The 12,861-nt window shown below is 34.4% G+C and overlaps 1 protein-coding gene across 4 annotated transcripts in view; it reads left to right on the forward strand.

Moving 5' to 3' along the window:
- LOC143253634 (peroxisomal N(1)-acetyl-spermine/spermidine oxidase-like) overlaps positions 1-12,634 on the forward strand; it is a 105,854-nt gene extending 93,220 nt beyond the window's left edge. For all 4 annotated transcript variants that reach the window (XR_013029743.1, XR_013029744.1, XM_076507800.1 and 1 more), the window contains one exon: positions 9,943-12,634. The gene's annotated coding sequence lies outside the window, so the exon portion shown is untranslated. The remainder of the gene's footprint in view (positions 1-9,942) is intronic.
- The last annotated feature ends 227 nt before the right edge of the window (positions 12,635-12,861 follow it).

A 12,861-nucleotide genomic window follows, 5' to 3' on the forward strand; every position in this document is an offset into this window, starting at 1 on the left:
GATTATTCTTTTTAAATACAGAATCCTGATCTGGTTAATTTTAATCTTTCAACATACAGTTTAAATGCTGTGGAGAAAAATAATTCAATCTAGATGTTTGTATTTTGGGTTACCATTTAAAAATTTGAGTTGTGCAGATTACAACAGTATTTCAGAGTATTAAAACACTAGTGACAAGAGTAGTTTTGACATCATTTTATAAATACAATAAAAACAGAAAACCATTTAACATAAATTGGAAGAAGTAGAAGCATTTAATCAATTAAAAAAAGGTTAAATATATAACAATATGAAAGAAAAAAAATTGTTCTGATGAATAAAATAGATTGTATAAATAAAGTTCAAGACATTTGCAAAAATGAAACTTTGTTTAAGAAACTTTAAAAATATTATGAAAATAAAAGAAACAAAAATAAATACAATATCTAAAGAAATAAGGTCAAAAATTAAGAATAAACATAATTTGTTCAGACGGATAGGATTGCATGCAGATATTTTATACAGATAATCAAAAATATGCAAGATTGATTGTATCTAATATTGGTACTTATAATGATAAAGTGGCCAGATTTCATCTACAATATATTAAGTATTAATGAATTTATTACTTCAAATAGTTTTCAGTTTGTGGAAGAAATACAAATTTAAGTTTTGGAAATTGAATTAATTTTTATATTGAATCATAATTTACAAACATATATTTGATTGAAACATTTAATGTAGCAGTTAATTTGGTTTATAATCAGGGTAATCAAATATTTTCTAAAGAATATTTAGAAAGTTATTGGACTTAGCTACAAAACACTCATACTCTGTATTTAATGAAGAAATGTACAGTACAATGGAAAAGTGTTAGGATAAGAGAATATTTTGTCATTCTTTCCATTTTGTGGGGCTGATTTTTCCATACCATTACAAAATGTAAATTTCAAAACTAGTAATTCTTCCCTGATCCTTGTTGAAAATTGAATAAGCCAGAGTTCTTTTTGAATGAACATGCTGATGAACTTTAGAAGTTAAAATAACTGTCATGGTATCCTATGCAGTATCTTAACTATATGGAAAGAAGCTAGCATATGATACTGAAATATGCTAGAAGAAACACTTTAATAATACACCACAAATAAACCTTGATAAAAACAGTGTTTAGCACTATATATTAAGTTTTGTTGTAGAGAATAAACAAGTGTAGAGAAGTGTTAGTAGAGCAGATACACACAGTTCTGGCAGTTGTTTTGAAATAAGGTTAATACTTCTAAGGAAATATTAACCCCTAGGGTGCTCAAAGACTAAACAGTCCTCCTTCAACCCTGCACTTGGTAGAAGTTAAGAATTTTGACTAGATGACCATTGATAATTTTGGGCTAAAAGGGTTGATATGTTTAACATAAATTGGTTAATACGAGTCTGGTAGGCGTGGCAGTGACAAAGTGGAGGCAAAGGCAAAAAAGAAGCAAATTGTCAGTATAGTAGATGAAATATCAACTCAAACAACATGATTCAGGGCTGGGCAAGGATGTTGCCTGGGCAGGGATTTAGAGATCCAATGCTACGAATTTAGGTGTGTGGAGGGGAACAGGAGTTCCCGAGAAAACCCACTTTCGTGACCTGGGTGCCAAATAATCTACCCAAACTGTGCCAGGGAGTAGCTGTATGGAAAGAAATTCTAGGTTAATAATGTATACAAGATTAAAACATATGAAAGAAAAACAACGTAAAACCGTAAGATGCTTAAAGCAGAACTATAACAGCAGCTGGCTTCTTGTGGGCCAGGATGAATCACTTGCACTTTGCTTGTATACTTTTGAGGAAATTCAGTGTAGACTTGGGTTCAGAAATCCATAGAAGTGGTGAGGGTGAACGTGAGTTCTCTGGTTGTACTCCTTGGATGTGTTGTTCTTCGGTGATCTGGACTGATTTGTGAATTCTTGCAGCCTTAGAGTTTGTAACTTCTGAGTGTTTGTAATCTTAAAGTCTGTCTGAACTGATGCATCCGTAGTCTTAGTTCACATGGTTTGTGTCTAGCCTGAGGTTGTAATTCCTGAAAGTACAGCTGTGGTCTAGCAGGGTTTGTCGTGTGTCTTGGAATCAGTAAGTCCAGATATGTTGCTGGTAGTGGAGGTTGAGGGCATTGATGTAGAGCTGGATGAGAATGTATGGGTATTTTTCCTGATTGGATCTGGATTAAGCAGTAAATCGGTGCTTGACTATTGAAAGTCATCCGTAGGTTGCCTAGTTCATTTGGAAGTTTTATATGACTATGGGTAGGTGGAGTGTCGATGTGGGTGTTCAGTACTCAAATGAAGATGTGGTAGTAACATCTGTTGTGCAAAATGCAGTCAGCACTATGCTTCAAAGTTGAGACTATCTTGATGAAATATGTGGGTTGATTGGTATGTTTAGAGAATATATGGTGTACTGCATGCAACTTGGTTTGGGTCTGACTTTCAATGGCCTGTTTAATTTTGACAATTTAATGCTTGGGTGGACACCCCTAAGGAACACAGAGAAAAGGCTAACAGAACTTTTGGTGGGTGAACAACTGATGTTAAATACAGTATTTCATGGTTGACATCAGTGGCAGAACCAGGATATTTTCATTGGGGTGGCTAAGGTAAACTGTGGAGGGGCTTCCCAAAATGCCATCAATATGAAGTATAGATGGTAAATTATAATAATGTAAATACCAATGTACATTTCAGAAAGGTGTTCTATTTTGAACTGCGTTTTCAATGCAGTTTTCATTAGAAACTCATACTCTGATTAATAATTCATTATTACAAATTAGAAATAATCTGTTTATGAAAATATGTGTATATGTAAAAGAGAAAGCTCACCTAAATTCCACCCAAGGTAATACATAATAATAAAAAAAATCAAGATTAACTTAGATTGAAATTTAATATACCATTAAGAGTAAAGCTACAAATCAAAAGAAGTATAACAAAGACATAGTTTACATAGCAGAAACGAATTATCCCATGTGAAGTTAATACACTCTGAGAAAAAGTAAGGTCACTATCAGGCTAACTATCTTTCATCATGTTGTGTTTATAGTCAATATTACTTCAAAACAATACACCTGTTCTGGTGACTGGCAGCAAATGTATCTATAACAGTATCAAAGCGAGTTGTTTTGCCCTCCTGGAATTTACTGATATTGACAGCAAGGTTGCTGGTGCAGTTATTACCACTGCTGTTGTGCAAGTATGTCTTGAGAAGCTTCAGACATGAGAAACTTCTCTCACAGGCAGCTGAAGTGGCAGGCAGGGTCACAGCAATGCATACGAGTTTGTGGAGATCCATGAAGGCATCCTTGTATGGCTCCAGCATGGTTGCAAGCTCCAATGATGTGGATACTTTCTGCCCCTTGCCTTTCTTCCTGGCAATTATCCAGTTCAACTGGTGGACCTCCACTGCGAGGTCATCCTCTGCCACACCATAGTTTGCTGCCATTCCTAAGAGTGCTTGCTTGTCCAGAAATGTGGAGTGTTTGGGGTTCAATACAGTTGCACCCATCAGCACACTGCAGGCATCAGAGGAGACTCTTCTATTCAGCTCATTGAGCATTCTGTCTATGATGGCATAGAAGGTGTGTCTCCTGGCATTTGGTGTTGGTTCATCTCTTTGGCCAGGACTAGATGTGATTATGAATTCATCCAGATGTTTGTGGGCAGATCGCTATCTACTTTGACGCACCATCTCAGTGTGTATTCCCACTTTCTTACATCTATCCTCAGCAGACTCTTCCAAGTCTTTCCATGCTGAGAGACCAGAGATGACAGATTGTACTTGGTCCTCTGTAGAGGCCAACTGCAGATCACGTGACTGGAGGTGGTCTGATAGCTGTTTTATCATCAGCAATAGTTTTTCTGTGGCCACTAGACTGGTTATGAACTGCTGATCTAGGAGGATGCACAGGCCCTTTGATTCAATGGCTCTGTGGACATTGCCCCCCTCCACAAGATGCTTTAGGGTTGTCACAATAGCAGGGAGGGTTCTTTTAACAGCCAGACAAGCAGCATGTTGGCAGGCCCATCTTGTGTCTGACAGCACTTCAACTCTATGTGCTGGTTCACGGGTTCAAGCTCCTTCTGTACCTTCAGAAATTCTTCATGCACAACTGATGTAGAGAAGAATTTGTATAGCTTCTGAATTGTCACAAAGAATTCAGCTGCAGCCTGGATGTTGTGCACACAATCAACTAGCACAAGGTTGAGTCTGTGTGCATAGCAGTGGACATACACAGCCTGAGACACCTCTCACCTGAACCTCTCCTGTACGCCACTGATGTGCCCTGACATGACTGCATCTCTGTCATAGCACTGGCCAATGCAAGCATTATGGTTAATACCACATTTATCCAGAGTCTCCATGATTTTCTTGAACAATGAATCTGCATCCAGACCCTCAGCAGATGTGAAGTCCAGGAACTCCTTGTGAAGGCTCTGTTGGTGGAGGTACCTTACCACAATGGACAGCTGTTCTTGTTTGCTCACATCCTTTGTTTCATCCACCATTAGAGCAAAATTCTCAGCTTCCATGACCTCTTTGCTGATATCATTCCTGATCATTCCAGCTATAATGTCAAGCAGTTCGTTTTGGATATCATGGTGCATGTACTTGGCATTGCCAGGACCACTCAGCTTCTTCTTCACGATTTTATCATACCTGGAAATCATGTCAAGAAATTCCAGGAAATTGCCTTGTTATCTGACTGACTATCTTCCCTGTGACCTCTCTGGGCTTCATTCTGGCAGGCTGTGTAGAGCAGTGCATCTATCACGGCTCTTATGTAATGTCAGTTTTCCTCCACAGTTTTAGCATGGCTTGCATCAAGAGCAAGTTGAATCCATGCACCCTTTGTTTTCTGCAATTTAAACTCTGCCCATGCTTGCATGGCAAAATTGTGTCCTGCAGAGTTATCATGGGACTTCAGTGATGTGGTCGCCTTCTTCCAGTTCTGGAGTCCTTCATGGGTGAAAGATTTTTCAGTTTTACTGAAGTGTGTGTGACTGAAAAGGCGACATGCGAAGCAGAATGCAGCATCTTGGGTCACAGAGTACTCCAACCACGAGTGCTCAACCCCCCCCCCTCCTTGGCGCTGCCAGTGGTTGACATAAATATACTTAATCAGCAGTCATAGAGGGCTGGATAAGAATTCTTCCCGGTGAAGGATTCGAGTCTTAGACGGGTTGATACAGACAGTAAAGCAGAAATTTCATGTAAAAGCTTTTATGTGATGCTGGTTGGACTGTCTTTTTTCTGTCTTGTACCTTTTCTTTATATGTTATTCTGTTGTTTTTTTTTTGGGGGGGTAAGATATTATATTTTAACATCTTATGCTGATGCTGTTTTTCAACAGTCATCCCTACTTTGGTTTCTTGCCCTTAGATCATGGAGCCCTGCCAAGTTTCTCATTATATACAGCTTCATGGGGTCACCACCTCTTTCTGTTCTTCATCCTCCATTTTTTTGTAACTTATTAAGCTCAGGTGCTTTATCATTTATTTTTCTGTACACCTATATTCTATCTCATCTGTTTAAACTACCTTTGGACAACTTTGTAATTGCACTACAGAATTTTAGCCTTTTGTATCATTCCTGTGAAGATGTTGGCCAAATATCAGCTTGCCTACTTGTCCCAATTTTGTTCTTTTCTATGTTCATGGTGGGCAATTTCTTACCTTGTAGTAGATACTCTCTCCAGAGGTGGATAACCAATTTGGGATTTTAAACACTTCTTCACACCCAGATTTGTCTGTCTGCCTTTTACCTTCCTTTGGTTCATCTTTCTTGGTAAAATATTTGTTTCTCAGTCTTTCTGTTTGAGTAGGATGCAAGGTCATTTTTGATTTTCAGTTCAATCTGGTTTATCTGTGAAAACTACATTCTTGAAGCCTGTTATTCCACTACTCAATGAATGTTTGGCTTCTACTTTACCCTTGTTACAAGATTTTTCTTTTGAGAGTTGTATCATTTCAGATGACCCATTTGACTCATCATTCCAGTCTCAATCCTCAACTTCTATTTTCTTTACTCAGGAGTCTCTCTTACTTCATTTGTGTGGTAGACTCAACCTACTTCTCTGTCTTTGTATGCAATTGTTTTGATATCTCCTTCATTTCCTGCATTAATCTCTGTTTGGGGGACTGAATTTTCTATTTTCTCTTATTATTTTTTGTTGTACCAATACATGTTCCATTCAGTGGCTTTGGCATGTCAATGCAAATACCTTCAGAGATGTGTTCTCTTCTTTTTAACCTTTTCCAGCCATAATGGCACACTCAATCTACACAAAACTGGATAGCCCTCTTTTCCATCTTACTCAGACTTGAATCTGTTTGGAGCTCTTTCTGCTTACATATGTGGGTAACCATATATTTGGTGAATGTACCATGAGTGACACTTTGTGTAGGCTTTGTGCTTGATGCCAGCCAATTCTACAACCATATCTTTCCACTGCTGCTGTTCTGAATGCCTGGTTCTTTTCCAAAATTTGGTCTTTATGTCCTTGAGCTGGTAGCTATGTACTACCTTGCTGTTATTTTCGTATTATGAACTGTTGTTTCTTTGCTTCTCCATATAGGAAAACACTCACTCCTGGAATTTCAGATTTTCTGTTTCTCTACTTTTTCCACTAGCATCAATTTGAGTTTTCAATCTGTAACATCTCAAACACTTAGACCCTGGTGGCAAATGAACTACCTCACCTCAATTCATTCTCTGATGTTTTTAGTGTATTTGCTCCCACTATGAGCATACTATCATGCCTACCCTTCCATTTTACACTCACTTATCATTTCTACTTATTCAGTATCCACTCCAACACTGTACCAGCTACTGATGTACCTTGTATTAGATGTTGCAGTTGGAGATGTGGATGACCACCAACACATTAGTATCCCATTACTTACTGCACAAAAATGTTTCATATACCTTGGCTTTCTTCTACTTACAGTTGACATTCTTTACTCTTCAAATTGCCTGTAATGTTGTTTATTTTTCTGCTTTCTCTTTCATGTCTCAAAACTACCATATTCTAATTATGTATATATGTATCAACATTATTAAGATATATAACTCACTTTGTGACCAGTATTGCCTAACTGGGAATATTCTAACAAAATCTGCATTGAGCAGAGAAGTACAGAAAGCATTAAGCCCATCCAGTCATACATTACTGATTATTTATAACTCATTGCACCACCATTCAGTGTAAGAGCTAATTCCAGTTGATTGCACCTGATAACAATGGACCACACACCTATGACGTTCAGGTCCATGTAGATTCCCTTTCCTGACTTCTTTTAGTCATTTATGGAAAAACCCTTGTTTTCCAAGTCCCAAGCCATTTGAAAAGTCTATGTTGAGTGTTTGTTTTAAGTCATGCAGTCCCACTGGTACAATACCATAAAAACATACCTTTCATTTGAGAAATAGAGCTAGTGATTTATCTAGTAGTGTGGTACAAGACATTCCTCTATGTTGTTAATTAAACAAGCCATTCCTGGTAGATAAGTCCAGCCAGATGGATTTTGACATAATGCACGTTGACACACGTAAAGATGGGAACTTGGTTTAAGTCTCGTTGCACATGCAGGAATTTACAAACCAGTGCACATGAAGTAGTAGCTCTTTATGAAGTAACTATATATCTGAAGTACATTTTCAGGTGACTAAAATGTTATAATAAAAATATGATGATATCAAAAGAATCTTCAATTCAGACATTATGGAATTTCCAAACATTCCATAATCAACATTAATATCTCTGAGTTAGTTAATAATATTCAAACAAAGAAAAAGCTTTGAAAGAGTTTTTATATTCAGGAAGTATATAAGGAAAAGATTTAAATGGAAAAAATATAATTGAATGTAGAAAAAACCTTGAAGCATAAATATTTTCAATAAATGGCATTATTAAGAAACTATTATAAAAAAAGATTTAAATATAACTATGAACACTGTATCTTTAAAATAATAACAAATATCATGTAAAAACATTTATGTCTAAACTTTACATTTGAAATTAAAAATAAAGTTACTTAGTTTTTTAGATATTCAAGTAAACAAAATTAAACAATCTCTTTGCCACATCTGTTTATAGTAAACAAAAACAATTACTGGCTTATACACTAGTCATAAGTTTAATACCAGTCTCCTTCAAATTATAACCTTGTTGTGAGTCTTCTAAACAGAACCTATAATGTCTGTTTTGACTACTTCTGTCTTCACTTAGAAATTTCAAAAATTCATGACATAATGATAAAGTAATGGTTATCCCTTTAATTTCTTACACTATATCACACAAAAATTTTTAACAGATAAAACAGAACTTGCATAAAGCCAAACACTGAATCAAAATATCTATTAGTTTTGATCATTCCTTTCAGTGACAAAGTTTTAAATTTAAATATCGAATTTGAAAAAATAATTGAACATATTACTCACAAATTAAACTATGTTTAGTATTTACATCAAAATTTAGAATTTAAAATGTTTAAAACTAGAGAATACTATACCCATTCATAAGTGCTCGTAGGTCATATGTAAATACACTTATAGTAGTGGTAAAGTTACCTAGATTAGTAAAACTACACATTACCTCCAAAAACATGCACATAAGCACATGGGAGTTTTAGCACAAACAAGTATAGGCTGAGTAATCCACCCGAGTCTTATATCCAATTGCACAGTTACACTAACTACCACCCTATATGTCTAGAAGACTTTAATATACTCATCCAGAACCACAGATTATGAACTCTTTATTAAAGAAAGCCTCCACTTTCAATGATCACCCACAATAAATAATAACATCAATTCCTCTCTGTTTTCATTAATGTGATCAATTTCAGATTCTTAGTGTTTTTATTTGATGTTTATTATTAATAATAATAAACAGTGTTTATACTTATGTATAAGCCTTTATCTGTAATAGTTTCTCTTAACCGTGCTATTTATTAAATATGTATGCTGCATGTTTTATCATACATGCCATTATATTTTTACCATTTAAATCTGTACTTTCTAAACTTATGATTGAATGCAAATACTCACTCATTGCTAATGTTGTATTTTGTAGTTCAAATATTATGAACTAAATCTTCTCAAAAATATTAATGCTGATGCCAGGATTTTGGGAAATTCTGAAATATCTGTATCAATGATGTTTCTCACTATTACCATGTTTTTAATATTTATTAAGACAACGTTAATTTTACAGGTTCCATTTTACATTTGACTAACAGGCTTAAAATCTTATGATAGCATTTTTTCATCTTACAGTTTAAAGAAAGCTGCTGATTATGTATGTTTCCTGAGATTTTGCATCTTTAAAACTGTAACAATAAAATTCCATTTTACATGCTTCTCTCTTGCTGTTTAGATGCCATTATGTTTTATATATATGTAAAAAAAAAACAACTAATAAAAGTCCATCTGTCATTGGGTTGTCATATCAACTTGGTAATCAACTTTTATGTCAATGTTTGAGTATCTTGACTAGGTGTGGGATATTATTATGTGATCACTTAATAGGATAATATATTTCAATGGTAATATTATTTTTCCATCATAGTGATGTTTCCATTTAAGTGATGTTTAATGTAATATTGTTTTGAATCTCTGGAATAGGTTGTTCATTTTCTTTTCATGAGTTAGGTTTTGACCCCAATTGCCCATATCAGTGAAACAGTTCACATAGTTTGTCCAAGAACTTCCTAACATAAGTATATATTATTTAGTTATTAAACAGTTGTGGAAATAAAGAAAGTCATTTGGTTACAACAAAATTATAAATTGTAACTCGTTTTATTTATTTATTGACACATATTTATTATGTTATTTGCAGAAAAGATGTATAGTTGCATTAAGTCTTACATACATTTATCTGTAAACTGTTGATTGTAAAATAATCTTAGGTCTGTTTGATTCCAGATTCTTTGGACTTCTTCGCCTGACTTTTTCCAGTGAAGATAATACCATCTATAGCATAGTAGCTTCTTCCATCCCAAAGTCAGAAAATGTTTTTTGCATACTTCACCAACATGTTTAGTATGTATTGAGTGAATTGGCACCACTCCCTCATCTACTGTTACACAATCACTGGGAACAAGTCCTATGGCAGTTAGCAAGAAAGTAATTTCACATTTATCTAAAAGCTGCTATTTGGTGTGTCTTAGGAAATGATATTCTTATTTACTGCTGTTCTTTTTCTTTCAAAGTTTGTACACTAGCATGAGTTATAAGAATTTCTTGATAACACTAATAAATTTCCCACTTTCTGCTTTTAAGTATCACATCAGTATAGATTTAAAAGAATAAAGAACTAAAGGAGTTCTCATAAGAGTGCATACCTCTGCCAAACAGCATTGATCATATTCAGCCTTCCATTAACATCATTAACCTGGAGGTTCCACCTAAATACTGACGTTACTACCAGATTTTTACATTTTAGAATAACCACCAGTGTAAGTTGAATAATGCTTCTAGTTGGGTCTTTTTTGGTTGTCTTGTAGGTGCATAAGCCAAACCCTGAGGATAAGTACCAGTATGTATTAAAATATCTGCTCATAAGGTTTTCATATATCTTTTTTTCCCTGGCAGTGTCTGTTTCACAGCTCACTGTTGACGTCCGTTTCTGGAAGCTGTATTCAGGTAAATGTTGATACAAGTGAATTAAGATTGTTCTTTAGAAATCAGATATAGCATTCCCCTGAAATTCTTGCTGCTGTGCTTGATTGCATGCAGTGTTTTGCCATGAATTCTTTTTTACTATCAATGTGCCTCCAACCATTGCTTAATATTAGCATTAGGTTCCTTATCAAAAACATATGCAGTTTTCTAGAAAGGAAGCAATAAATAACAAGAAAAGGTGCTATTCTTCCTAGAGAATAGAAACAGAGGTACAAATGTTACTGCTAACAATCAAAGTTCTTGATTTGATTTTTAAAAGTGTAAACAAAGGAGCTGGAATTCCATAAGCAGAAATCAAATGAGACCTCATGGCAATATCTAAATGAAAATAACACTTTAATGACTGTTTTTTCACCTAGGATACAAGAAACAACTATAAAATGTATTTAGTGAAACTGCTCAAAATAAAACTGAAGAGTGAAGAAAACCTGAAATACTTTGATAAGCAGGTTAAGAACAAAGCAAAGGAACAGTTCTCATTCCTTATAATGAAACTCTTTTATTTCAATTCTAAACTGGAGTTTAGGTAATTAATTAACTCAAAACAGCTAACGAGAAGTAACTTTTTGTAGCTTATCCAAATATAGTCTTATACCAAGAAATTTCTAACCATGACATACAATTTTTTTTAGCTAGTTGGTAAGACAACATGGATTTGCTTTGATTTTTCAGATTACCCTTTTAATAGGGTTTCTCCTAAAAAAGTTTAGAGTTACAGTGCAATGATAAGACTTTTTGATACAGGTAAAAATATTACATAATGTGTATATTTGCAGGAGAAATGCAGAGGATGTATTTAAAATTTCAAATACATACAATTAAGTTAACTAAGAAACCTCCAAAATAACCCATTAAAAGCTGTAAACAGCTTGATACAAGGTTACCAAAATACTGCTAGGAACAACCCCAATTTCTCATCACTTTCAGTGAGATGGTTGATTTCATTTTTTTAGTTCATAAGGATGCATTAATAAAATACTAAAGATTTCAAGTTTTTCTTTTCCTGATTATACTGACAGTGAACATGTCGTGTTTATCAAAACTTTAAATGTTTGGTGTCTACATTGAATTATAATGAGCAGATAATTGATTCTGGAATTTGATTACCATTATTTATGTGCAGGTCATAAGCTGTAATTTCGGGCATTACCACATAGGGTGTCACTGATACAGAGTCTATAAATTTGTACTACTGTTTTCTATGGTTAGGTTAACTATATAGAGATTTAGAAATTTGTCATGATGTCTTTATATTTTTTCTCATAAAAGAGAATGATCAGGTGACAATGCACTCTGAAAAGTTTGGCATTCTTCAAATAAGGATAGTTGTTGATTCTCTCAGTATTATCCAGATAGATACAGTGTAGTTCTCTTTCATTTATGTGCATACAACATACTTTTATTATTTTTCTTATGTACTATTCAGTAATTCAAGAAACTTGCATCTACTGCCTTTCCATATGTCAGTCAAACTATAGATAATTTTAACCACTTAGTACTTTTTACATTAAACCTCTTTACTATTCTTAATTGTAAATGGCTGGGCATGGCCTAGTGGTTAGCATTTAAGACTAGGGATCCAAGAGTTTAGATTTGTATTCCATGATCAAGCAGAGATAGAATTCCCACTCTTTGTGTGCTATATGAGAATGACAATCAAAACCTATTATACAAATGAAGTAGCTCCAAAGTTGATGATGGATATTGTCTATCAGTTCAAAATTGAGAATGGTTAGTGCAGATAGCCATTGTTTACTTTTATGTAAATATACAAAGCTACACTAATAATAGTAAAATTGTTTCTCTTTCTCAATAGCTATCATGAAGTATTGCAAACACTGAGAAATACAAAAAGAATTCACAATGTTATGCAAATGATAATGAAAATAATAACATCAGTTATTGAGAATAATAAAAACACATTTGCAGTTTTGCAGTGTTTGTTGTCATTGATAATATAACAAGTTTTAATAAATCATTATCTGTCACCAAGAGTGTAAAATTACACTTCAAAACATTGTTGTAAGCTATATTTTTAATATTATAATTGAACTGCTGGCTAGAGGAAGCTGTGGATCTTACTCATAACATTCAGACCAAAAGGTTTAATAAGGCAGCCCCAGTACACCTAGAAAGTTCTAAGGATGTGAGATGAAGTTT

The sequence above is a fragment of the Tachypleus tridentatus genome, chromosome 6, assembly GCF_004210375.1.
Source record: "Tachypleus tridentatus isolate NWPU-2018 chromosome 6, ASM421037v1, whole genome shotgun sequence".
In the NCBI taxonomy this organism is placed as follows: Eukaryota; Metazoa; Arthropoda; class Merostomata; order Xiphosura; family Limulidae; genus Tachypleus; species Tachypleus tridentatus.